Raw genomic sequence first — 25,276 nt, 5'->3', positions numbered from 1 at the left:
TATATGGTATGTATGTAAAATATATTTAGACATTTCATCCAGAATCATTCAATTGTTACTGCTCTTGAAAAATGTTGAGAAAAACAAGTATAAGAGACTGTTGTCATTCTTTACCTTCTAAAGTCATCGAAAGTTGAAATATAGCACTGGACCTACATAACAGTCAGACAAACTTGAAAAACACAGCAGAGACCTAGGAAATTCCCAGAAAAATGAGAAGAGTTTACTATAAAGTAGGAAAAGTAATGCAATCTCACTAGTTGCCTGTAAGTTTTAGGAATTCTTCACTTAGCACTTGGAAGAAAAGCTAACACGGATAAGTGTAAAGATAAAAGGGCACAGGGCTTTCTTTCTTAAAAAAAAAAAAAAAAAACAAGGGAATTTGGGCAGATTTATCTAAATTTACAAAGTGCCCTGGATTCCAAGCTTTGAAGCTCAGCTCACACCTTGCTAAGCTTGAACTCCCTTGCCTGCAAAATGGGGGCAAATTGCTTTCCTGACAAGGCTGCTATAAAATTTAAAGATTAAATAGAATATAGACAGAATATTTGACAGTAAATGCTTACCAAATCATTATAGCATTGTTAATATGGAAATAATGTGACAATATGGTTATTATTTCTAAGTGTATGGTGCTACTTCAAAACACAACTTGTAATTCTTCTGATGTTGGAGTTACCGATCAAGAACCCTATGGAATACCATTCTGTATTTAGTTGGTACTTCACAATATGCACATTCTATAGAATTATTTATACATATCACATCAAAATGTAAAGGTTTTACACGTTTCTAAGTGCAAATCAAAAATACTGAATTTTTTAATGACATTATGAAATAAATGTCAATGAAGAAAACAGGATGAGAGATGTCAGCACAGGCTGCTAGTCTACAAATCGAAGCCTGAGATACCTCAAGTCATTCAGCACACCATATCTTTTTATCAACATTACCAAACTCCATACAACACAGGGCCCATTCAAGGTCCTTGTAAGTTGTGCGTATAATTTAACTTTTGACTACAGAAAGTTCAGTCATCTCTAACATTTATAATGTGAGCTATAGGACTAAATATTTTATGAAACTACACCATCATTCCTATCCTAAATGTATTTCATTTGCTGCATTCAATTGTGTTCAAAGGTGAAACATCAATACAGTGCAAGATTCCTTCAAATATAAAGAAAGTAACAATTCAGCAAATGTTTCCTATACAGTTTCAACCTTTTTTTCACTCACCTTGGGGGAAACAGTACTACCCCACTTGAAAATAATCAGCCTTTAAACTAATGCTATACCATCAACTTCTACTCCTAAATCTCCCATCAGTCAGTCCTTTACCATTTCCCCATGGAGAACTTAAATTTGTCTAAACTAGAATCAACTGTGCAATAACTTCTAATTCCTATCAGCAATGGAGGAAAATATTTTCCAGCACCCAAGTCCATTCTCCATGAGTAGCCCAACTCAGAATTGGGAACATCTCTGCACCCACCTTTTAGGACTCTTGGGGGGATTCTGATAGAGTGCTATCGATACTGCCAAGGACAGTTCGCACTGAATTGAATCTCTACTGGTTCTCTTCCAGTGGCCACCATCATTTTTATAAAGTGGACTCTCATACATCTATCCATCTGCACCCAACCCTTGTCCCTTCTTAAGTAGCAGACCTGAAACTGTCTGCCTAATTCCAAACAAATGGTCAGTCCCCAGGACCATACTGTCCTGCAAACTGTCCTCTTAACATTTACCCACTTGCCTGGCACATACATAACAAAATATTTTCCATCCCAGTGTAAACAATATGCTTGATACATACTCTATGCAGTGTTTTGTACTGCCCTCCCTGCTTTTGTATTCTGTGCCTTCTCTCTAGTTATCCATACTGAGTATTTAAACCTACAATCAATCAATCTGAGGTCCTCAAAGATTTCCAAGTCAGTATCTATATAATAGGGTAAGTGTAAAGAACAACCTCATCTTAAATTTGTAATATCTCCCAGAGAGCCTCACCCTAGTATGTTATAATTAATATAGCAGATGAACCCAAATCTAAGACTGAAAGGAACATAAGCACACTGCAATAACATCTCAAGGGCAGATACAAGCTTGTACAGTCCCCAGTGTAGGCAAATAATCTTAACGTATAGGCATTGATGAAATAAAGAGCAGAAAGCCAATTGAGCTGAGAAAGTGATTTGTAATTCAGGTCACAAAAACCCAAGGCAAACCAACCAGTTACCTCTGTCCTTGCTTCACAGGGCCTTCAAACTTTCAGGAACTAGGAAAGCAGGGTAGCCTATAGCTAAAGCTGACATGTATTTATTTACCTCTCAGCAGTCAGTCTCTCACACAGGATACCTCAGCAAGTTAGGACTATTCATCAGACCATGCCAACAGCCACATAGGCTGTGGCTTTGGAGTCTACCAGTCTAGGTTATGTGTGCAAAAATACAAGCATGTGTGCTTAATCTGTTTTTACATCACCCAATGCTGGTGAGATGAACTGACTGCAAAACTAGAGTACTAAAGCAGAATATTGGTACCCACAAATGACTGGCTTATTATCACTGTTGACTTTAACACTTTCTATAGTCTAACATCTAAGTCATTAAAAACCTGAAAATTTCAGATTTCCTAAATCAGAGTTCAGATAGTTTAAGTAAAAGTTTCTTCTTCTCTTACTACACATCCAGAGAAGGCTTGAGACCACTCCAAAACTTAATTTCAACAAAATCTTAACAAGACACACTTAGGAAATTGGGCTGTTTTCAAGTGCTGTTGGCATTACAGGATCACCAAGCTGGGTGACAAAGTCCCACAAGTTTTTGAGAACACATCATCTACAGATCTGCTACATAATTTAAGAGTGTGGTCCTCACAGCATGTAGATTAGGTATCCAGTGAGGGAAGTAATGACAGCTAAGGCCCCCTTTACCATGTCAGTGTTCCTCGGGAACCCCAGCTATCCATTCCAATTCCAATGGAAGATGCACAGGTCACATACTCCTGATAGGTCACTAAGGTACGAAACATCACCAACCAAGTACAGATGGCAGAACCAGCTGTATCCCTATACACTGGCCATTGGCTCAGGAAGTCTATGTAATTACAATAGCTTCCAGTCTTCACTTTTGTCTTCAGAACAATAGAATGGAACACAGCAGTCAAAATAAACAGGCCTAAGAGAAGAGGCTATATACTCAAGGAGGACGGCCTCCACTCTGCAAGACCTGGCTGTTCAGAGTCACCAACTGCATTAACTTAAAGGTCAGAAACTTTAATGTGTTTCTTCAGGCATTATTCCCCTGAAAGCTGAGCACCAAAGAATATAAATTCTTAAGACCTTTAAGTAAATCTCTACTCAAAGGCAGAATCCATAAACCTTAAGGGTAAACAATGGTGTGCTCATCTCAATTCTTCCTCCAGCCCTCCAGAATGTGTCATACCTGACTTCATTTCTATAAACTGAGACTAAAAACATTTAGCAGATGCTGTTGCTGAAGCCAAAGCTGAGAAGTGTTAACGTGAGATGATTCAAATCAGAGTTGTAACAGGAACTCAAGAATTAGGGGTTTTCAAGAAAGACTGTAACTGCTTTGGTTAGGCTGACTGATGCTGAAAAACAAAAAACAAACAACAACAAAAACCTAGCAAGACAAAATGTTATAATGCTTTCTGAGAATAAAGCCTAGAGTTAATGAAAAGTATATCTAAAATGTGCTTTTAAATTTAAATAAGCCTAAATTTAGCTTTTCTAGTTTGGTCCCTTATCACCATTCATGGGTATGGTGTGCACACGGATGTGGATGAAGGCCAGAAGTTAATGTGGCTGTCTTCCTTAACTGCTCTCTACCATACATAATCAAACAGGGACGGTCTCTCACTTAAACCCAAATTTGCCAATTCTGCTAGTTTAGCCAGCTTTCTTGTTCTCAGAATTATGTCTATCTTCTAAATACTAGAATTACAGGAGGCCCATCATGCCCATCAGGCTTTACTTGGGAGTAAGAATATAAATTCTGATCCTTCTGTGTGACAGGTGATTTACCCAATGAGCCATCTCTGCAGCCTTAGAACAGTAACATTTTAATATGATAAAATTTTAAATGATCCTGGGCTTCACAAGATTATTTTCTATCTCTTGGTCAAAAGTATACACAACACCCTGGCTTTTACTTGCAATGTGGTACATACTTAAGAAATATACTGTAGGGGCTAAAGAGATGGCTCAGTGGTTAAGAGCACTGACTGTTCTTCTAGAGGTCTTGAGTTTAAATCCCAGCAATCACATGGTAGCTCACAACCATCCATAATAAGATCTGATGCCCTCTTCTGGTGACCTTGAGACAGCTACAGTGTACTTACATATAATAAATAAATCTTTAAAAAAAAAGAAAAGAAATGTACTGTAAAGTTATTCAGACTTAGAGAAACACCTGCATATGTATACCAGATTTTGGCTATTTATAAGAATATTTATGCCGGGCGGTGGTGGCGCACGCCTGTAATCCCAGCACTTGGGAGGCAGAGGCAGGCGGATTTCTGAGTTCGAGGCCAGCCTGGTCTACAGAGTGAGTTCCAGGACAGCCAGAGCTACACAGAGAAACCCTGTCTCGAAAAAACAAAAACAAAAAACAAAACAAAAAAAAAAAAGAATATTTATAAGAATAGGGAAGACAGCCCACATATCTGCTAGCAGAATTCACAAATAAGCTATGTGATAGCTAATGAATTAGTTACCTACTTCACTGCTATAACAAAATACCTTGACCTAATTTAAAAGAACAAGAATGCCAGTCAGTTTCAGGAGTCTATTGGGCATCCTGGCAAGTAGGCGAGGCTGAATGCCAATCACCTTCTGGAGTAATTTTCTCTCCTTGGTTAATCCTTCCTAGAGAGGTCCTCACAAATACACTCAGAGGTGTGCTTTATTAATGTCTCAGGTTCTTCTCAATCCAATTAAGCTGAAACTCAAGATTAGCCATCAGAAGTCTCCGTCTCCTCAACCTGACACCCAAACCTATCTTCTCTGGCACTCAAAATGCTCATACCCATCTCATAATGCAAAATGCATTCAGTCCTCCAAGATTCTCCAGTCTTCACAGTTCTTACACTGTTCAAAATCCAAGCTCAAAATTTCCTTTGACCCTTAAGGCAAACTCAACTGTGAGCTCCTGTAAAACCAAAAACAAATTATACAATTCTAGGACACAATGGCAGAGAATGAACAGGAGTCTATTCTAAAAGGCAGAAAATGGAGACAAAAAAAAAAAAAAAGGATAGGAGTACAGGAAGACTGTTATCTAGAAGAGAAAGCACTTCTCAAAGAGATGCATAGAATCCAGAGCTGTGTGGAAGGGCCTCAGCACACACAGGGGAGGCCCTCCTACTGCAGTCCACTGAGGCTCTGTGCTAATACCATTTTATCTGTGGCCTCAGCTTTCCTTGGCAATGTGTGCCAAGTTCCTAGCATCTCTAACAGGGTTACACACTTGACTTTCCAGTTTTATGCACTGCAGGCACTAACTGAAGGGTCTTCTCATTCTGTCACTGGTTGTCTGGCCTTCCAAGATTTCCTTTGAAGTCTGGATGTATTCTCAAAGATCTCATACTCTGGCATTTTTCTACCTCAAAGTCTGTCAAACTAGGGCCTTTAGGATAAAAATCACATTGGCCTTTGAGTACTAGATAGTTAAGCATGGTGAGATAAATGCTGGGGAAATTCCAAAGTGTCCATATGGAGCAGGGTATCCCTAAACATATTCCTCTCAAGGAAAAGTTAACCGAATTCACTCTTCCATACCCTTGAGCCTGTGATGGGTGATGTCTAACTAATGCTTATGCCTTCAACCCTTTTTCCTATTGTGCCATGTTAAGTACTTAGCTAATTTTTAATGCTCTAATCTCTTCAAATGCCACATTTTCCCTTGGCCTCTACCTTCCTTTCTTTTCTGACAAAAACTACATTTCTAAACATTTGCACTCTGCTTTTTTACTGACAGTTCTCTGTATACTTGGCCCAAAGAAGCCAGCGTATGATATCTCAGCCACAGAGCCTGAATGCTAGCCTGCCCTCAAGCTCCTCTGCCAATTAGTCAGTCACCATTATACTTAGTCTCCCAATCTGAGGACACAAACAAAAATGAAGGGAAGTTCATTGCAAAATCTTATCTGAAAACTCTTAAGCAGTCTTTCCTCCTTCTTTCTCCCTGACTTCCCAGCTTATAAAGAAAGGCTCTGTTGATCAACTCAAAACTGGGAGAGGGACTTTCGGGAAGTGGGGGTCCAGAAAAGGGGAAATCATTTGAAATGTAAATAAATATATCAATAAAAAAAAAAAAAAAAACACTGGGAGAGCACCACTTTCTCCTTATGGCACTTACACACCACGCCCTTCTTTTACCCCCTGGGCCCTCTGAGAAGGCTATCTTTTACAGGCCAAGTCTAACCTCCTGACCCATCTCCCCTCCTTCAAACAAATATTAGTTTTGTATTTCCCACCCTGGTAAGAGAAGTCGTTTTGATTCCTATTGTTCTTATTGAAACATAAAGTCGGTTTTATTAATTTTAGCTTTGTAGTTATCTCTTAAATCCATTCAGTCTCTTCACACCCATGACTACTAGAGGCTGGGCACTACCTCCACCTGGACCATCAACTGAGTGGTCTTCATTGCTCTCACTGTCATCAATCTTGCCCTTCTAATCTTGCCCCAGAAAAATCTCTACAGTAGAGAAATATATACTTTGTTAAATGATTTAATCCCAATCTTCTGAAACAACCTGCTTTTGATGTACCACCTTCCCAACCATTCTCAGACCACTCCACCATAGAGAACTATCCCGTCCATTTATTGACCACAGAAGGAAAGAAACTAAAATTCACTACAGGTTATTACACTGGACTGCCCCATACTGCACTTTTTGTTTTGTTTTAGAGGCAGGATCTTACTTTGCTGCCCAAAACTCAAAGAGCCTTCAGAGCAGCACAACACCATCTACATCTTATTAAAAAAAACCTCATGCTCAGAGACATTAAATAATTTGCTCAAACTCAGTATTACTGAATGACAAAGATTTCAACCTAAAAATTGAAATTCTGGAATCTATATTCTATCCCCTGCCACATAGCTTTGTTATGAAGGTGGGCCTCTTATTCCACTGCCTAAAGGAGCCTGTTTCCAAGAGTTACTCGTAACTCACTATTACAACTAGCATTAGGTGCTCCCAAAAGAACTATGCCAAAAGACAATTGAAAAGGTTCATGGTGGAGGTGCGGACAAGTCTATACTGTTGTCATTACACAGCTTTGACTTTTACTCATACTTCCAAATTTATTCAAAACTTTTATTTGAATCTTCAATAATTATTTTTAATTTTCACCATTTTTATAAATCCATTTAAGTACACCAGAACAGAAGCTAGTATGCTGTAAATACGACCTGTGTATTTGAAACTCAGCATTCTTTTTGTACATCCACTAAGGACAGCATTTACTATTTTATGTTTCGGTATTGAAATTCAAGGTTCATGAAACTCTCACTTAAAATTTAAATTGTCTCTTTTAAACACAAGTGAAAGGAACTTCTATTTAAACAACTATGACTTGAAGCACATAAAAATTAAATCAGGACTGATATAGTAGCTCAACAGTAGAATACTGTTTTATCCCCCATGCTCCCAATTTTAAATAAAAGTAACTCTAGATAGAAAGTAGATTGGTGTTTGCCTGGGTCCAGGGTGGAAATGACTGTAAATAGGCATAGAAATCTTTTAGGTTTTAGAAACATTCTAAATTAGATGTAGCCTTGGCTGCATAACTCTAACTTTCCTAGAGATAATCTAATTATAAATTTAAACAGGTGTGCTTTAAGGTATACAAGACCTAAACAAAGTTATTAAGGGGAAAAGGAGGACTAAAGAGAAAGCTTAGCAGTTAAAAGCACTGGCTGCTCATTCATAGGACCTGGGTTTGGTTCTCAGCACCCAAATAGCTCTCACAACCATTCTTAACTCTGATTCCAAGGGATCCAGTGCCCTTTTCTGGAATTATTGAGCACCAGACACACATACAGGCAAAACACTCATATACTAGTGTAGACATTATGTTATTGCATACTCTGTAAAGTTTATCCTTCTGTTACTTAAATGCTCATTTCTCTGCCCTCATATCTTGTTGTAATCTGGACACAGCATTGTAATGCTTATGTCAAGAATCTCCTGTCTCAAGTTTGTGTAAACAATGTTCATCATTTATTCTCTGCCTTATCAACAGAAGCTGGAAAAGCAAGAAACTAGGCAATAGAGAGTATCAGGCAGGATTTCAGCCTGCCAAGGGAAGGGGAGAGAGAGAAGAGTAAGGTAGAGGACACATCATGGGAAAATACATCTGAAGCCCAGAGGGCCAGACCAGTACTAAAATCCAAGTATCTCAGGGATTTGCTTAGACGATTAAAATACATCAATGACTGCCCAGGTTTTGTGTCGTACATCTTGATTAAGTAAATCTTGGTCTCTGTATCATTACTGAGGAACTAGCTAGGATAAAGAAAAAAAGCCACTGTATTAATTTACTACAAGCATTCGTATTAACTTTAATTGCCACACACCAGAATAAAAATAAATCCTTGGGGGTCAGGGGTAAACTTAAACACTCTAGCTTTAAATGTTTATGACTTGCTTTGCTCATTTACAGAAACAAGAACACCTCTACAAGCTGCCTTGAGTTCTACATATATACATCCTTTTACTATCACTAAGACTACTGAGCCCTCCAACTTAAAACCTTGCCCTGCAACAATATGTAAACAAGCAAAAATACAATTTCCAAGATTTACCCAAACTCACTGGTCTTGTGATATATATAATTTATCACCCTGCTAAAGACAGAGCAATAATAGCAACACAAGTTCAGAAGGAAAAGAAGTCTTGTCTGGCCATAAAGATTAAGAAGGAAGGCTTTCAAACTGTTTTCCATCTTTTAGCAAGGATGACTAGTATCTCAACAGCAGAAGTACAAACAAGGAAGACCAGTGAACAAGGAGAATAACACAAGACTGGGGGAAGAATGAGTATAGAAAGCTGTTAAGAGGCAAGGAGGGAGTACATTTTTTCTAAGTGTACACAAGGCCTTTAGTCTACAGCTAGACAGGGAGTTCTATTAACCTGAGTTTATAAATGTTAGTCTGACAACTTTGTGAAGTTTACCTGAGAGAGGACATAGGCAGTAAAACTAAGGCCAAATGAGAAACATAAAGTAAGAATTATGGTAAATAAACTGACTGTGTAAGAGTGGCACAAAAAACTGAAAGACGACAACAGCTATCTCAGATTTGTATTTTCAAACCTCCAACAATTTCTCTTTCAATTCCAGGACAGACAATAACACATTAACATTCAAGGGGCTGGAGAGAGGGCTCAGCTATAAACAGTGTTTGGGACTCTTGTAGAGGCCCAAAGTTTCTAGCACAAACATCAGGCAGCTTACTTGTACTTCAACTCCAGATCTGACAATGTCTCTTCTGGATCTGGAGGGCACCTGTATGCAAATATGAACACATACTTCTCCCCTATATACACATACTTTGAAATAAACAAAATAAATCTATAAAAATTTTCAACTTAGTTCTAACTAGTAGAAATGTTCAATGATACAAAAGTTGGCTTTTTTTTCCCCTAAAATGGAAACATTTTACCTTTGGCCCAGAAATCCACTTCTAGGAATCTCTCCCCCAAATAAACAGGCCAAAATCACAAGAAGTTGTAAATTCAAGTTTAGTCACTGCAAAAGACTAGCAATTTGTCAAAAAAAAAAGAAGAAAATTCCATCAACAGGCGACAAGAAGACCTGTCTACACCTTGGTGTACTGTGTAATTATGCATAGGAATGAGGAGGGCCTCTGGGTACTGACCATACAACCATTTCTCAGCAGATATTAGCTGATCAAAGCAGGAGACCTTCTATGTATAGGAACAAATACCAACATACAGACACAAGTTTATTTTTGTTTCTAGGAAAACAAACTTTAAAAAAAAAAAGGCAGCTTCAGGGGAGGAAGCTGGTGACCTAAGTCAGTGAGAGAAACCTGAGTGGGGTCCACAGCTAGAACTGAGGCCTGAGGCTGGTCCGCAGGAATGTACTGAAAGCCCGAGGGCCCGAGTTCAGGGAGGAGAGAACTGACTCCTCAGGTTGTCCTCTGACTTCCATAGGAACACACATGCACCCTTCCACACTCAGATGCAGATGAAGTCAGGGAGGGACATTGTGAATGAAGAAAACAGTATCTTGATTTTCATTTACCTGTCTGAAATGTGACAGTTCCCTGATTATGAATGCTGGCCACAGACCACAGCATTTTGCAGTGTTGCTCTTAGCAAGAAACTGCAGTGAGGCCAAGCAGTAATGGGGCACACCATTAATCCCAGCACTCAGGAGGCAGAGGCAAACTGATCTGTGAGTTTGAGGAGAGCCAAGGCTATATACAGGTTGACTGTCTTGAAAGAGTGGGGCTTGGGGGGGGGGGGGAGAAAGAAAGATGGGGGAGGGAGGGAGAGAGAAGGGGGAGAGAGGGAGGGAGAAACAGACACAGAGACAGATGGAGAGGCAGAAAGGAAAAAAAAGAACCATGTGATTTTCTTGGCTACTTACAGCTTTTGCCAGTATCATTTATACCCACCAATATTGAGATAACAGGAAAATCCACCCATTACCTTTAAGTGGGAAGAAAATGTTAGTCTCTGCGGACAAGTTTGTTACACTTGAACATTTCTCATGGTGCAAAAGCTCAGAAGAGCACTGACTGTTCTTTCAGGATACAGACCATTCCCAGCACCCATACGATGACCAACAACCAGGTACCATGCACAATTTAGATGCACGCACTTACATATAGATAGGCCAAACACTCACACAAATAAAATTTTAAAAACTACAAAATATCTAAGAGCTATAGAAACAGGTTCAGACCATAGCTGCCAGTATGATCTTAACCAATTGTGCCCTGTTTAGGCAATCACCTAACAATACATTGTAAACACACATGGCATTCAAAAGTATGCTATTTCATAACAATTCTAAACCAGCTAAATGATCATTTAAACACCTGTTAGTGGGTTTCTGTGAAACTTCTTGCAGTACTAAACTGAACACTTAATTTCAAAGTTCTCATGCTACAAAACCTCAAAAGTAAAGCCTGAAACAACCTCGTATGAGCATTAAGTTTTGTGAAGAAGCATGGAGATAAAGGGTCTTAATTTTACATATATTAACTTTGAGAATAACAACAAAATGAGAATGCCCAAGCAGATAGTTTTTAAAAATATAAAACTGGGCCAGTGAGATGGCTCAGTGGGTAAAGGTCCTTGTCCTGACCCTGATGACCTGAGCTTGACCACCCCGTGCTTTTATGGTAAAAGGAGAGAATCAATTTCTGAAAGTTGTCCACTGACCTTCATAGGTGTGTCATGATAAAAGTCAAAATAATTATGTGTAAAAGAGTAAAATATAGAACCGAGGGCCAAAGGAAACCAACCACACCTCAAGAAATAAGCAAAACTGCACAAGTACAGACAGGCATTAGCCTGGACAATATTCTCAAAGTATAAAAAAGAACAGAGATGAGGACTGGCAATATAAGCCACCAGGACATAGGATCTCCTATGTTGTGCCAGATACAGTGTGATGAGTGCAACAGCACAAAGGTTGACCACCTATCAATAAAAAGATCTGTTTGGAAAAAGTCATTGACTGTATGTAGTAAGTGTCTGCAGAGAGCTGACCTTAAAGAATGTTACTCCAGATGAATTAATAGACAGTGGTAGAATGTTGTGTGCATAGGCCCTGGGTTCAATCCCCAATACTCCTGGCGCAGGCATGGGGCTCTACTAGAGTGATAAGGAAATCAGCTGGCAGCCCAGTGAAAATGGAAACCAGCCCACTCAGAATAATTCTGAGAAGGGGATGGTGGACTCCTGTTGCTAACAGAAACAGACATTGCCTCTCATGAGACCACTGTCACAGTATGATCCCCAGGACATCTCCAATGTGACAGCTTACTCCCACACTCCTCTAGAGCACTAGAATGAGATGTGAGTTTTAAGCTCTGAAGCTAGAATGCAAGTATAACTTACAAGTAAATGGGTAGCTATGATAACTATCATGCCTCAATTACCAAAAACAAACCACATATTTTATTCAAAAATAATCAATCCTTTCTGTATGTCTCCTTGCTGAATTTATGTGACCATGAATTCACAGCCTGATACAAAGCGACATATTCTGCTGCAGCATGTTTCTTTTTCTGCTTTCCACTCACTTAAATAAGTCCTTTTGGCAACCTCAACACTGTGTCCCCCAATTCAGCTCACCACCAGATGGCATTGAACATTCATATCAATTGCTGATGAGATAAACATGGCAAAACCTAAGTGTGACTAACAGATTTACTTAGAAGTCAAACAGTTGGGGTCCCTTCCATACAGAACAGTTCTTACTGACTTCATTCATTTTAAAGAAATCCTTAAAAATTTAAGGCAGGGTATGGTGGAGAGTACGGGGGTGGTAGTGGGGGCAGGGATTGCTCAAGGGATTCAGTTTTAGTTATAGCACATGAATATAAGCTTTAGACAACTACTATACAGCATAGTGATTGTAGTTAATAACATACTGGATACATGCTGAAAAAAAAGAAAGAGAAGTGCTAAAAGGAAATCCTAAAAATTCTTTCAAAGGGATAAATATGTGGTTATCAAAATTATGTATAGCTTGATTTCATTAGTCACTTTTAGGGGATCTGAAGTATAACATCTCAGAAACAGGGGCTCTGGTCTGGCATGCACTGACCATGCATAGTCACAACCCCACTAACCACAAAACAAAGAAAAATTATCATGCTATATATCAGAAATATAAACAACTTTCACCTTAAGGATTGAGGGAGGGAAAGGAAACATCAAATTCTCAGAATTGATATAAAGATTAGATAAGAGCCTGTAGGTAAAAATGCAGTTTGGACTGTGTAGGAACCCTCCCTACAAATGATTGCTTTCTTCCTTCTAAAACTTAAGAGTGGTAGATGTTCCTTAAAAGCCATAAGCGTCTAATTCATATGCATTTACTAGAAAATGCTTATAATCCATTAAACACAAGGGTACTCCTAGGATGGACTTATTCATGTAGTGTTTGTAAAACTTTCCTTAAAAAGGAAATTAGAAGTTCACTGTTAGTTTCTTATTGTACTTGTGAAACATACTTGTATTCCACAGGACAGAAAACATCAGTAAACAAAAGATACTAATATTAAATGTTATACTTATATTCATAATTCACAATTAGGCTTTCTTAATAATTACTGCTATTTGGGGAAACATCAATGTTTTTTTAAGTAGGGTTTACATTTATGCCTGTTATTAAAATGTATTATTTTGGTTATTATGAAAATGTATTGCACTTGTTATTTTTTCTATTGTTATTATAAAATATCCTGACAAAAGCAACCCAGGAGAGGAAGGCTTTACTCTGAATCTTTTAAAGGGAACAGTCCATCATGAAGAGGAAAGCATGGAGGCATATGAGGCCTTCAGTTCACACTTAAGCCACAGTTAAGAAACAAAGGCAGATGAAGTCTATGCTTAGCTAACTTTCTCCTTTTTATTGAGTTCAGGATTCCAGTTAGTGGAAAAAACTGCCCATCCCAAGCTAATCAAGACAGTCATAGATGTACCCAGAGCATTGAACTAGTCCTCTAAGTTTCTGATTTTAAACATTTCAGAGGCAGATACCTCCAGTACTATAGAAATACTACAAAAACATTTCAAAGACAAACTGTGTTTATGGAACTTGAAATCCCCATTCCACAACTCACTAGCAGATCTCTTCACTGCTGAGCTTTCACTGTAGGGCACAATACTGGTTTTCCAGTCAAAATGAAGTAAATAAATGCTGCCATTAAATTCCACAGTATTTTGATATGATACCAAACCAAATCCATACCAAAATGTTCCCAGCAGAGTTGCAATGGTCCCTTGTCACTCTCCTTCTGTCACTCAGGCTTGTCCACAAGACCCGCTTCAGCTAAGATGTACAAGCATGTGATGACTGCAGCAATGAACCCATGAGTTAGTTCCCATAAGTCCTACTCAAGTCAATTTCCAACGGTCTCATGTGCACAGTGACCACTTTGTCCTGTGCTCAGTGGATACACGGCCTGAGAAACTACCTGCTCAATAAGATTTATAAAGTGGTACATGATGAGGAAAACATCCAGCTATTCATCACCTCTTCACGGTTTTCAATTAAAGACAAAACAACAAACCAACCCAAGATTGTAAACTCATCAGCCATTTACTTAGACCATCATTCAAGAAATCTTCCTACTCCACGACAAGTTAGCTGAAGAAAATACACACTTCTTTTATTTGGTTTTTTATTTTTCTCTTTCTTTTTTGTGGCAGGAGTCATCATGAAACATTAGGTGAGCACAGTACCACATGGCTGCATCCTTAAGCATTTTTAAGTGAAGCAGGTCACTAAGTTGTCAGGGCTAACCTGACCTGTGATCTTCTTGCCCCTTGGCCTGCTGTGTAGCAGAGGTTATAGATCTTCACACCAGAACTACCTTTAAGGAGTTCTACATCATTTGATTTAAAGGCAATTTACTACTGTATTGACCCCAAGTAAAGAAATGAGAGGTCAAGCACACCAGTCTTGCCCTATTCTGGTGAGCACCTTGGATAGTAAGTAATCTTGGAAGCACCCAAAAGTTCATAGCAAGTTTGATGTACCTTCTGCTGTCACCCTGTTCTGGGCATGTGGTCATGCTACATTTACAAAAAGCCATTGTGTCCATGTGTATGTGTGCCTGTGTATGTATGTGCAAGCTAGAGGCCAACCTTAAGTGCCCCTCAGATGCCATCAACCTGCTTTGGGTTTTGTTTTGGAGACAGTTATTCGCTCACATCCTGCAATACCAACTTCCCCATAGAAAATGTTTTTCAAACAAATAAGCCTCTAACATTTTGTACAAACTGGAGATTTTGCTTGAACTGTGCCTGTTTCCAATCAAGATTCATGGCTTTCTTTTCAATTACAAATCATCTTCATAATTTGCATAACTTACTTTTATATATCTGTTGAAATATAAGGGTAACTAGGATTTCTAGTTACCAGTTTCTAGTCATAACTAGATCGAGGATGACTGGATCCCACACTCTGGGCTCCAATGATCCTCCCACCTCAAGCTAGGTTTGCAAGTACTGTTGAGGGGCAGAAGAGACACACTAAAGTCTCATCTGCAATAACTGAAGTCTGACCCTAGATTCAATGTCCAGTACCAAAAACCAAACTGAAGAATACTGGTATCTATATTTTAAATAAACATAAAGCACACCCTCCATGCAAAGGTGTTCGTGTTCTCTATTCTTATACCAGTTTTAACTCGTGTTACACAAAGCCACACACTGTCTTTACTGCTGTACTTTAAAGTAGGGGACTAAACTGAAACCATGCTGGTAACTAGAACTAATGGCATAGACCTATTAATTCTATCTACTTTGCTAGCCAGGGAAGCTTTCCCAAATCCAAGGCCAACCTAACCTGCAGAGAGATTTCAAGGCCAACCCATAGAATTTCTAGAGACATTTTGGCAGGGAGCATGCTTGAAAAAAACAAAGAAATCAAAAGGGCTGGAGATAAATTATAGTGCAATAGTTACTTGCCTACCATTACTAAGGTCCCAGTACTTCTAGCAATCCAACTGCAACACTTCAGTATTTTTGCTGTCACATAACTTGCTTCACTTGGATATTGCTCAAGAAAGGCTTTCAAATGTATCTTCAAGTAGCTTTAAAAACCCATTAACCATGTTTCCATGTGAAAATATACTTTTTTTAATAAAGAATAATAAAACTACAAAATCCAGATTTCCCCCATAGTTTTAGCAGCACTAAGTAAGATTTTATACACAAGGAGGTGGTGAGACAGCTGAGTATATGAAGGCACTTGCCTCATGATCTTAGATTTTTCAGGTCCACATGGTGGAAAGAGAAAAACAACTTCTCAAAGTGTCCTCTAACCTTTGCATGTGTACTAACAAGGAAATTTTTGATTTCTAATTATGAAAAAGCAGTTAACATGTTAATGAGGTTCATTATGAAGTATTAGAATCAAAATAAACAAATCAAAACTTTGGAATATCCAAAGTGAGTTCATGCATTAAAAACAGAACAAAATGGGCTAGCTCGGTGGTTAAGAACACTTGTTCTCCCAGTGGACCCAAGTTTGGTCCCTAGAAGCCACATGGTAGCTTACAAACAGTTAACTCTAGTTCCAGGATTTAACACCCTCTCCTGTCCTCCTTAACATCAGGAAGGTACGCAGTACACTTCTATTTTCTTAGTCACTGTTTTATTGTTGTGAAGAGACATAAGACCAAGGCAACTCTTACAAAAGAAAAGCATTTAATTAAGGGCTGGTTTAGTTTCAGAGGCTCAGTCCATTATCATCCTGCAGGCAGCATATACAGGCAGGAGCTGGGAGGTACTGAGAGCTACATCCTGATCCACAAGCAGGACAAGGGGAGAGCATGCTGAGCTGGGTGCCTAGGTCTGCTGTGGGCTTCTGAAACCTCAAAGTTCAGCTCCAGTATGGACACATTTCCTCCAAGGCCTCACCTACTCCAAGCCAAACCTCGTAATCCTTCTAATCCTTTTCAAATAGTGCCACAACCTGGTGACTAAGCATTCAAATACATGAGTCTATGGAAGACACTCTTATTCAAACCACCACGTACATGCAGTAAAACATCATATACATGAAAAAAAAAATCTGTGCGAGGCAAAGTCAATTATGTAAAAGCTAACACTGAAGAACTAACAGGCAAAACTACTTCCGGCTATATATAAGTTTCTTCTTTCTGTATGTTTTGGGACCCCTGATAATAGTGACCTACCTTTCTTTGCATAATTTCTTTCAACAAATAAAGTCTTTTCACCAAATAAGAAGCCCTCAAGTTGAATTTCAGTAGACTATATGATGATGAGTATTATAGATTTTTAACCAGGACAACAAAGATGGGCCTCTTCCAACATAAGGCATTTGCAAGAAGGAGAAAGCTGAGGAGCAGCAGTCAGGAAATCAAAAGCATGTATTCAGCAAGTTTGGCACAAACTTAGTGCTGAACATCAGTGTTCCTGTAACATTAACCTGTAAGTAAAGCTTTTCAAGACTTAATCCTTAAGATGGCAGAAGTTCATTACCCTGTACCCTCTTCATCTCTCTCCCAAGCCAGTGTTATACTTCCTAAAGTGTAAGGGATCTGAATCCACTCCTAAGATTCCACTTGGGACTGCGGAGTCTGCTCCATGGCTTACCAACCTCACATTCATGCAGGTCCCAAACCTTTCCTTCTAGTCTGACCAGAGCAGGCCTCTTTCCAACCCCCAGGAAGGAAAATCTAAGTTGTTGTATGTTTTCTCCATTTTGTGATTTTAAGATGCTTATCAGGCACAGCTAACTATTTTAGTGAGACTATAGTGTATTTATTCTGTGTACCAAAGGTATTTCTTCATTGATATTTGGTGACAGTTTCTGTGTATTTTATGCACATTTCTATGTACCTATCTTCTAACTCCCACAGTATTTCAAATTTAAAGGATCTTTCATGGATAACTGATAAAACAAACCAAGCAACTTTCAGTTTTCTAAGTTATAGCATGAACTGTGTCATGTAATTTTCAGTAAGTTTTATTACTATAAATGAAGGCATCATAATTTAAACATTCAACTTGAAATGTATCTCCTATTATTAGTAGTTATGAACGAAGCAAAACAGAACGGGAAGTTCAGTTATCACTAAGAAAAAAAACACTCAGCTGCCCAGATGGTTCAGCAGAGAAAGGTGCCTGCCTGTAGGCTTGGTGACTTTAAGTTTAATCTGAAGAACTGAGTGCTACAAGTTTGTCCTCTCTGCCCTCCACAACTGTGTGGCAGCATGCCTGTGTACATATGTGTACACACATACATACATGTATACACACACACCTTTTTTTAAAGGAAACCTCCACTATGAAGGCTATTTTAAATAAATGATAAAGTATCAAAACATATTGAGCTTCATGAGATTAAGACAGTTAATGGCAGGAATGTGAAGGATGACACAAGAATTAATGAGAAGAGAAGACAAAGGAGAACTTGGCCACTGGAATCAGGCTACCAAGTCAGACATTTAACCCTACCCATTAACACACAGGAAGGAAGAGCAGGTAAATCAGATACCAAGTAACTCTACATTGAATAAGCAGAATGACCTTCCTGCAGAATGATCTTGGCAGTGGTTCTTTTATTACTATTTTCTTAGGATTTATGCTTTTGAAAATTATCTCACTGTCCTGGCAAACAGCTCAGTGGTAGAGGACCTGCCTAGCAGACAAAGAGTCTGAGGCTCCCCTGGCTTCCATCCCCAACATCTTGCTCCAAAAACCATCCAAAGAAGAACCAACCCACCATATTGTATTTCCAATTGTCTACCTATAAATACATATGTAGCACAGAAAAACTGACCAAAAAAAAAAAAACCCTAAAATGAACCACTTTTTAAAGATAATCACTAACATGTAGTTACTTGTTGCAATAGTCATCCATAATAACCCCAAACTGAAAATTAATACATAAGAAAAAGGCAGTAAGTCACATACACAGGGGGAAAAAGAATCACTAATCTATTGATCACTTTTTATATTAACAAAATCCTTAAAAGCAGGCAAGTTATTTCAAACTATACATCACTTTAAAAATTTCTGCTACAGTTTTTGCTCTTGAAAAATATTTAATTGGGGCTGAAGAGATGACTAAGCAGTTAAGAGCATTTTCTGAGAACCCAGGATCAGTTCCCAACACCAACAATGGCAGCCCCTAACTCCAGTTACAGGAGATCTAATGTTGTCTACCCTGTGGTCACAAGATATTTGGGCCCAGGCACACACATGGGACATATACATATTGCACACAAAATCGCATACACACACAAAAAAAATCTTTAAATAATTATATTTATGGGCTGGAGAGATGGCTCAGTGGTTAAGAGCACTGACTGCTCTTCCAGAAGTCCAGAGTTCAAGTCCCAGCAACCACATGCTGGTTCACAACCATCTGTAATGAAATCTGATGTCCTCTTCTGGTGTGCCTAAAGATGGTAACAATGTACTTATATAAAACAAATCTTTTTTTAAAAAAGTACTTTAAAAAACCTATTATTTACTTATATTCTTTTTAGCAATGAGTAAGCATACTTCTCCATCTTCTCAACAAAGTGACTTATTTTAAACATTACAGATCACCACTTCTGGAGTACTGCTAGTGAAGCTCAAGATTTTTCATGGTTCCTATTCCCATTTTTTTGCCATAGGAGGAAATCTTTTTCCCATTAGTTTACAAGCCCCCTTTGATCGTATAAAAATAAATTTGCATGTAAAAACATTTTCTTAGTCATTTATCTTTTATTCTGTTTATAAGATTTTACCTTAATTCTGAAGTAATCAGTTCTGTAAAGCCTCACCCTGAGACTTGAAATTGATATTGTTACTAATTTTTTTATAAAAATTTTTTAAAAGATACAAGTTCACCTAAAATCACCACTATTTTGCAACTTCAATTACTTAAACCACTGCATACTTTATATATACTTAAATTGGTAGTTCGTTTTCTAAAGTATTTTCTGACACAGGCTTTTTAAAAAAATCAGCTTATTAAATGGATTTAACAATTTTTGCAAGGCCAATGAGTCATAACATTACACCCAATTTAACAATAGCTCCAAAGTTCTACAACTGTTTATGTCTACACCATCACTGTCTTAGTACTCTCCAGTGTTTTCTGAAGGACCAGGAAGAAAAAACTCATTCCTGGGAGCCAACCATAGTTATTATGCATGATGCATTCTGTTGTAATGATCAGACATCAATCCTTAAAGACACTTTCATTTTAATCTCTGCTAATCTTCCTTTAATGTCAGATACATCAGACTTTCAAGGTGAGCCCTTGTTTAAAAGTTCAAGCTCTAGGATCACCATCTTGTTCTAACCTGCTTTACACCTTCATAGCCTTGCTAAAAACGACCCAAAGTCCAGAACCCTTCTATTTTCTATGAGGGTTAATGTCAGTACTTACACTTCCTATAGCTTTGTCAAGATCTGAAATGGAAGGATGCACATGAATTTTGACATGAGCACTGTGCTAGGTACTAGGCTCAGAGTTGTTCCACCCTGTAAAGTCAGTCTACGAAGAAACCACTGCCACCAGAAGATTAAGCACTGGGATAGTACCATAGACAGGACATCATGAGGACCCAGGGAAAGGTCCTAAAAAGGATAACAAGGCCAGCTTTCCTGAGTTGGACATGCCTGAGCTATCAAGTGATAAGAAAAGAAAAAGACATGAAGTTAACCCAGAACAGATCAGAAGTACAATCAAGAGTGAATCTTCCTTCTGTCCAGGTTTCCCAAGGGAAAAATTAAATACTATTAAACTTGGGCTTTTCATAACCCTGGTGGTCAAACATGAAATGATATATCATGTTCTATAAGGTAGTTCTCCAGTGTCTCACTGGATATGTTCCCATGGGATCCACATATTTTAAGGACCTCAAAGTTAGATGGCATCACTTAAAAACTACGTTAGATACCTGCTGCCACGTTTAAGGAATCCCTGGGACCTACAAGAAGGAGAAAAGCCTACGAAGTTTGTCTTCTAGCTCTCACATGTGTGCCATGGTGCATGCGCACACGGTTTTTTTTAAGATGAATTTAAAACTGCCCTTTAAAATACATGGTTAACAGCCCCCCCCCCCCAAGCATACCTAAAAAATAAGTTCAAAATGAAACCACAGGTTCTCAAAAACAATTTATCCCATGACTTCATTGGAAAGGGTAAAAAAGACAAGGCTTTGGGACTCATGAAGTGCTCAAACTTCAAGGCAATCATAACTTTTGGGAGCCCTAACAAATTAAAATCTTAAGAATGCCAAGTAACTATTGTTTGACTTAAGGTTTGCTCATTTAAACATAATTTTCCTTGCTGAAATGAAGGACCCTTATCCTCCCACAGAAACTTTTGGTACAACTGGGCTGGCCTATCTTCCCAGCAGGGAACAGCCTTCAATACTAACCTGCTCAAGACAAAGGGGTAAACAAACTTGTTTTTAAAAAAATACCGACTCCTTAAATTAGAATGATTAATTTTAATTTTACAAACTAATTGGATTTCCACAACTAAAGAAATCCTCAACATTTTCCCCCTAGGATACAGTATGTAGTTATGGGGGGTGAAGGGGGGCACAAGAAAGATGAGTTTCACTCTAAAGAAGCATGCAAAAGAATAGTAAATGTGCACTTTTAACAAGCTCAGCTGCAACGGCAACTATGCTTTCTGCAGCCAAAATTAAGGGGAGTAGTAGTAAAACCCTAGGAATAATTTATACTAAAAGAAAAAAAAAACCTTACATGGTACCACCAAGATCATGGAAGGACTTATTCCTATCTTCAATGATTTCATAGTCACATGTATAGGAAAATAAGCCTACACTGACAAAATTAATTAGAGCAAGAAGGTGGAGTGCCCTGAACAACAGAGTCTATGTAATATCTAAAAACACCTGGCCAAATTAGCTCAGACTTCAGATGTATGTGACATAGTAGGAATTTGGGCCACACCTTCCAGGGCCTGACCATAAGGCTCAGGAAAGATGTATCTTACAAACACCCTAGCATATCTAAAATTGGTTGGCTTTTGGGCAAAATAGTTTTTAAAGATGATACCAACGGGGAGGAAAAAGAAAGGTTAACATTTTTAGAAAGCACTTCAGCCTTTTCTCCCAGGCTTGAGGCTTAGTAAGTGCTACCCCAAAACCTCCAAAAATGGGCATAACAGAAGATAAAGCAAGCCAGTGTTGTGTTGCATACTCAGAATTTAAAATGAGATCTATCTTTCAACTTACTATTGGAAACAACAAATACAAGTTTTAAGTTTAAAAGAGAGAGAGAGATCTTAAAACCTTTCCAAACAAAGAAAGACCTCATATCCTTATTTTCCTCAACTACACTAGCTTCTTCAGAGTGTTAGGTTTAGGTCCTAAAAATTGAAGTAAAAGGAACTTAGTTCCTCCTTTATCACCCCAGCGCCTTTCTAAAACAGCAGTCACTAATTCCATTCTTAGCTTTTGGCTATTTTAATGCTACTCCAGCAAAGAGCAAGTACACACAGAGCACCTAAAAACACTTGACCAACTTGACTGCCTTTCAGCATGCACGCCCTTACCACAAACCCCGGACGACTGGGAACTAACTCCAAGTAGCAACAGTGACCTCGTCGGGAAAGGGGAATCCTCTTTTTGGCATACCTAGCTACTAGCTCCCTTAACTTTGGGGATTAGGCTCAAGGAATGAGAGTGCAAGCGTTCCTTGCTTTCTTATCTCCTGTGTAACACAGTGCACAGGTGACAGGAAGAGAGGGTTCTCAGGACCACGCGGGATTTAATAGAGGCCGCAGAGTCTCCGGCCCCCGACTCGGTACTCCTGGCCCGGTGCCCGGTTACCTTTGGGGTCAGAGCGCGCGCTCCCGCCGGGCCCAGGGGCGCGCCGAGGCCGCCGCACGGGGCCCAGCTCGACTGAAGAGAGCTGGCGGACGCCCCGGGGCTCCGTTCCTTTGGAAAAGCACACCGCATCCCGGCGCGCCTGCTGGGCCACGCTCCCGGAGAGAACGGAGCCCGGAGCACCACTGTTACCCAATAATCATGCCCCGCACCGTCGCAACAATGAGTGCCCCGGGATCCCCGAGAGCACGAGTCCCGCGGCCCTGAGCCGCCCGGGCCAAGCGGAACCCCCAGGGCCGAGGGGAAGGGAGGGGTGGCGCGTGAGGCGCCTAGGCCGGCGCCACAGGCCGCGGTGAGTCCGGCTTTTTCCCAGTGCGTAGCCGGGGCCTGGCCCTGCGAGTCCCGGCCCAGGCCGAGCCTGGCCGGCCGGGTGACTCAGGCAGGGCCTGCCGGCTCCGCTCCGCCCTCGGCGTCCTACGCCCACGATTTCTCCGGCCCAGCCGCCATTCCGCCTAGCCGCGGCGCGGCGCCTCAGGCCTCGCCGGTAGCCCGGGCTCGGACGCCGCGGCCCGAGTCACTGCGACGCCGCGGCTCAGCCGGGGCCTGCACTGCCTCCCGCCACCGCGGTCCGAGCCGCTACTCACCCGCATCTCCGGGCGCCCCCCGACGCTCGGGCGACGGCGTGTAGTGCTCGCGGGGCCCGCCGAGGTCTGGCCGCGTCCCTCAGAGCCCGGGCTGCCCCGCCTGGAGCTGCGTGCGACACGGCGCCCGCTCCTCCTCCTCCTCCCCTGCCCGCCTGCTGGCCCTCCTCCTCCCGCCGCCGCCGCCTGCACCACGCAACCTCCGCCCTCTCGCCGTCCCTCCGCCGCTCCCCGCCCTCCCGGCTTCACCGGCTCTGGCGACCGCGGGGCGAAGTCGTGGGGGAGGGAGGGCCGGAACGCACCGCCATCGGCGTCCGGGGCGGGGGAGCCAAGAAACCGTCGCCGCCATCGCCCGGCCAGCGGCAGAGCGGGAAGGGCAGCCAAAACCGCCCTCCCAGAGGCCCCGGTCGCCCCTCCGTGGCAAGGACCCGCTTCGCGCGGGCATTTCTACCTGCGAGCCATGGCCTCTGCTTCCCAAACGCCGAGCCGAGTCCCGCCGGACGTGCCGAATCCTCCGCCAGGTTTTCCCGCCGCCCTCGCGTCGGGGCGGCCTCTCAAGTCCCAGCTTCCCGCCACTTCGGACTTCTCGTGGGGGCCGAGCTGAGCCTGCGGGCTCTGGCCTTGAAGAAACTTCCGGAAGCGGCTGTGGGAGAGGGGCTTGGACCTCCCCTGCCCCTGTCCTCCACGCACATCCCGGCAGCTGCCACGGACTCCAACTGCACTGAGCCGGGCGTCTCCGGTCCTGGAGTTGAACCAGAAGCAATGTCCCCAGCCATGAGATAGGAAAGTCAGATGGGCAGGCGGACTCGAGAGAAACGTGCTATTGCTTCTCTGGCCCCCTTCCTACCTGCACGCCTTGGAGATCCCCTGCGGAAACCTCCAGCTTACTCACAAACCCACGTGTATGTGTGCCTCCCGCTTCAATACTTTTCTCCAAACTAAAGTGGCCTCCCCTCTTTGGATCCTTTTACTTACACTGTATAAGGTTCGGTTCTGGAGAGTTGGAGTTGCGATTCCAACCTGGGATGGCATGAAATAGTATTGTTTTTACATTGGAAATCAGCTGCTGTCGTCTCTTGTTTGTAATATTCAATTGTAAATTTGGCAACACCCCTAGCCACAGGTGACAGGCTGGAGAAAGAATGGATTTACCCTACACCTAGTTAGAGGCAACTGTTTTAATACCCTGGCTTAGATCTGACATTTAATTCTGTGAACAAGTAAGGGGAGATTTTTCAGTTAGCCCATCATCTGGGCCAAAGATGTATTTGGTGTAACTTAATGTTTTCACCAAACTAGAACACCACAGGGATTCTAATGCACCACTTCCGGGCAGAAAGTCAGCACACCCGACAGTCCCACGTCCACAGCTGGAGTCACTCGTGCTTTCTCTCACAAGCAAAGCCCCACTCGTATGTAGGCCAGCAGTTCTCACCCTGTGGGGGGAGACCCATTGGACAAACTTGTATCTCCAAAAAACTTTACATTACAGTTCATAGCAGCAAAATTAACATAGCAGCAAAGTTAGGAAATAGCAACAAAAATCATTTTCTGATTGGGGGGTCACCGGGTGAACTGTATTAAAAGGTCACAGCATTAGGAAGTTAGAGAATTACTTTAGTCCCTTCTAGTGAACTGAATAAATTTCTGTAAACTTAATAAATGTCAATATTTATTGAGTATTTTTAGAAATGATGTTTCTGTACATGTACAAATTATGTTATCCTTATGTTTAGGGAAAAGGTTTTTAATTTGTTCTGTATCAAACACCTCAATAACTCATTCAAAAGAAACATGTTTTTAGTAACTTTTCGGTGGACGTGTCGAGGATGGAGATAAAAAATGTAAAGTTTGTTCTTTGTATATTTTGGCTTTTGTTTTAAACTGAATTCTCGTGAGTTCAGAGATAACAGTTTACCTCCTCGTCTTCAGTCTCATCATTCTATACCTTCTCCTTTTCTATGATTTTTCACCTCTGGATATGAGTTTGGGTGTCAGCTTGAGGGTTTTCTCCAACCTATTTTGCCTTAAATACAAGTATTTATCTGAATCCAC

General features: G+C 40.7%; 1 protein-coding gene across 3 annotated transcripts in view; it reads right to left on the bottom strand.

Moving 5' to 3' along the window:
- Window positions 1-23,759, bottom strand: part of Cul1 (cullin 1) — a 67,387-nt gene extending 43,628 nt beyond the window's left edge. For 2 of the 3 annotated variants that reach the window (XM_052173584.1, XM_052173587.1), the window contains exon 1: window positions 23,225-23,314. The gene's annotated coding sequence lies outside the window, so the exon portion shown is untranslated. Of the gene's footprint in view, window positions 1-23,224; window positions 23,315-23,672 lie in introns of those variants that run through there. The other variant, XM_052173585.1, reaches the window with a different exon arrangement.
- Between the last annotated feature and the right edge of the window lie 1,517 nt (window positions 23,760-25,276).

This window comes from Apodemus sylvaticus, chromosome 2, assembly GCF_947179515.1.
Source record: "Apodemus sylvaticus chromosome 2, mApoSyl1.1, whole genome shotgun sequence".
NCBI classification, from domain to species: Eukaryota; Metazoa; Chordata; class Mammalia; order Rodentia; family Muridae; genus Apodemus; species Apodemus sylvaticus.
Note: the sequence above shows the minus strand (reverse complement) of the source record. Positions and strands in the feature narration are given on the sequence as shown.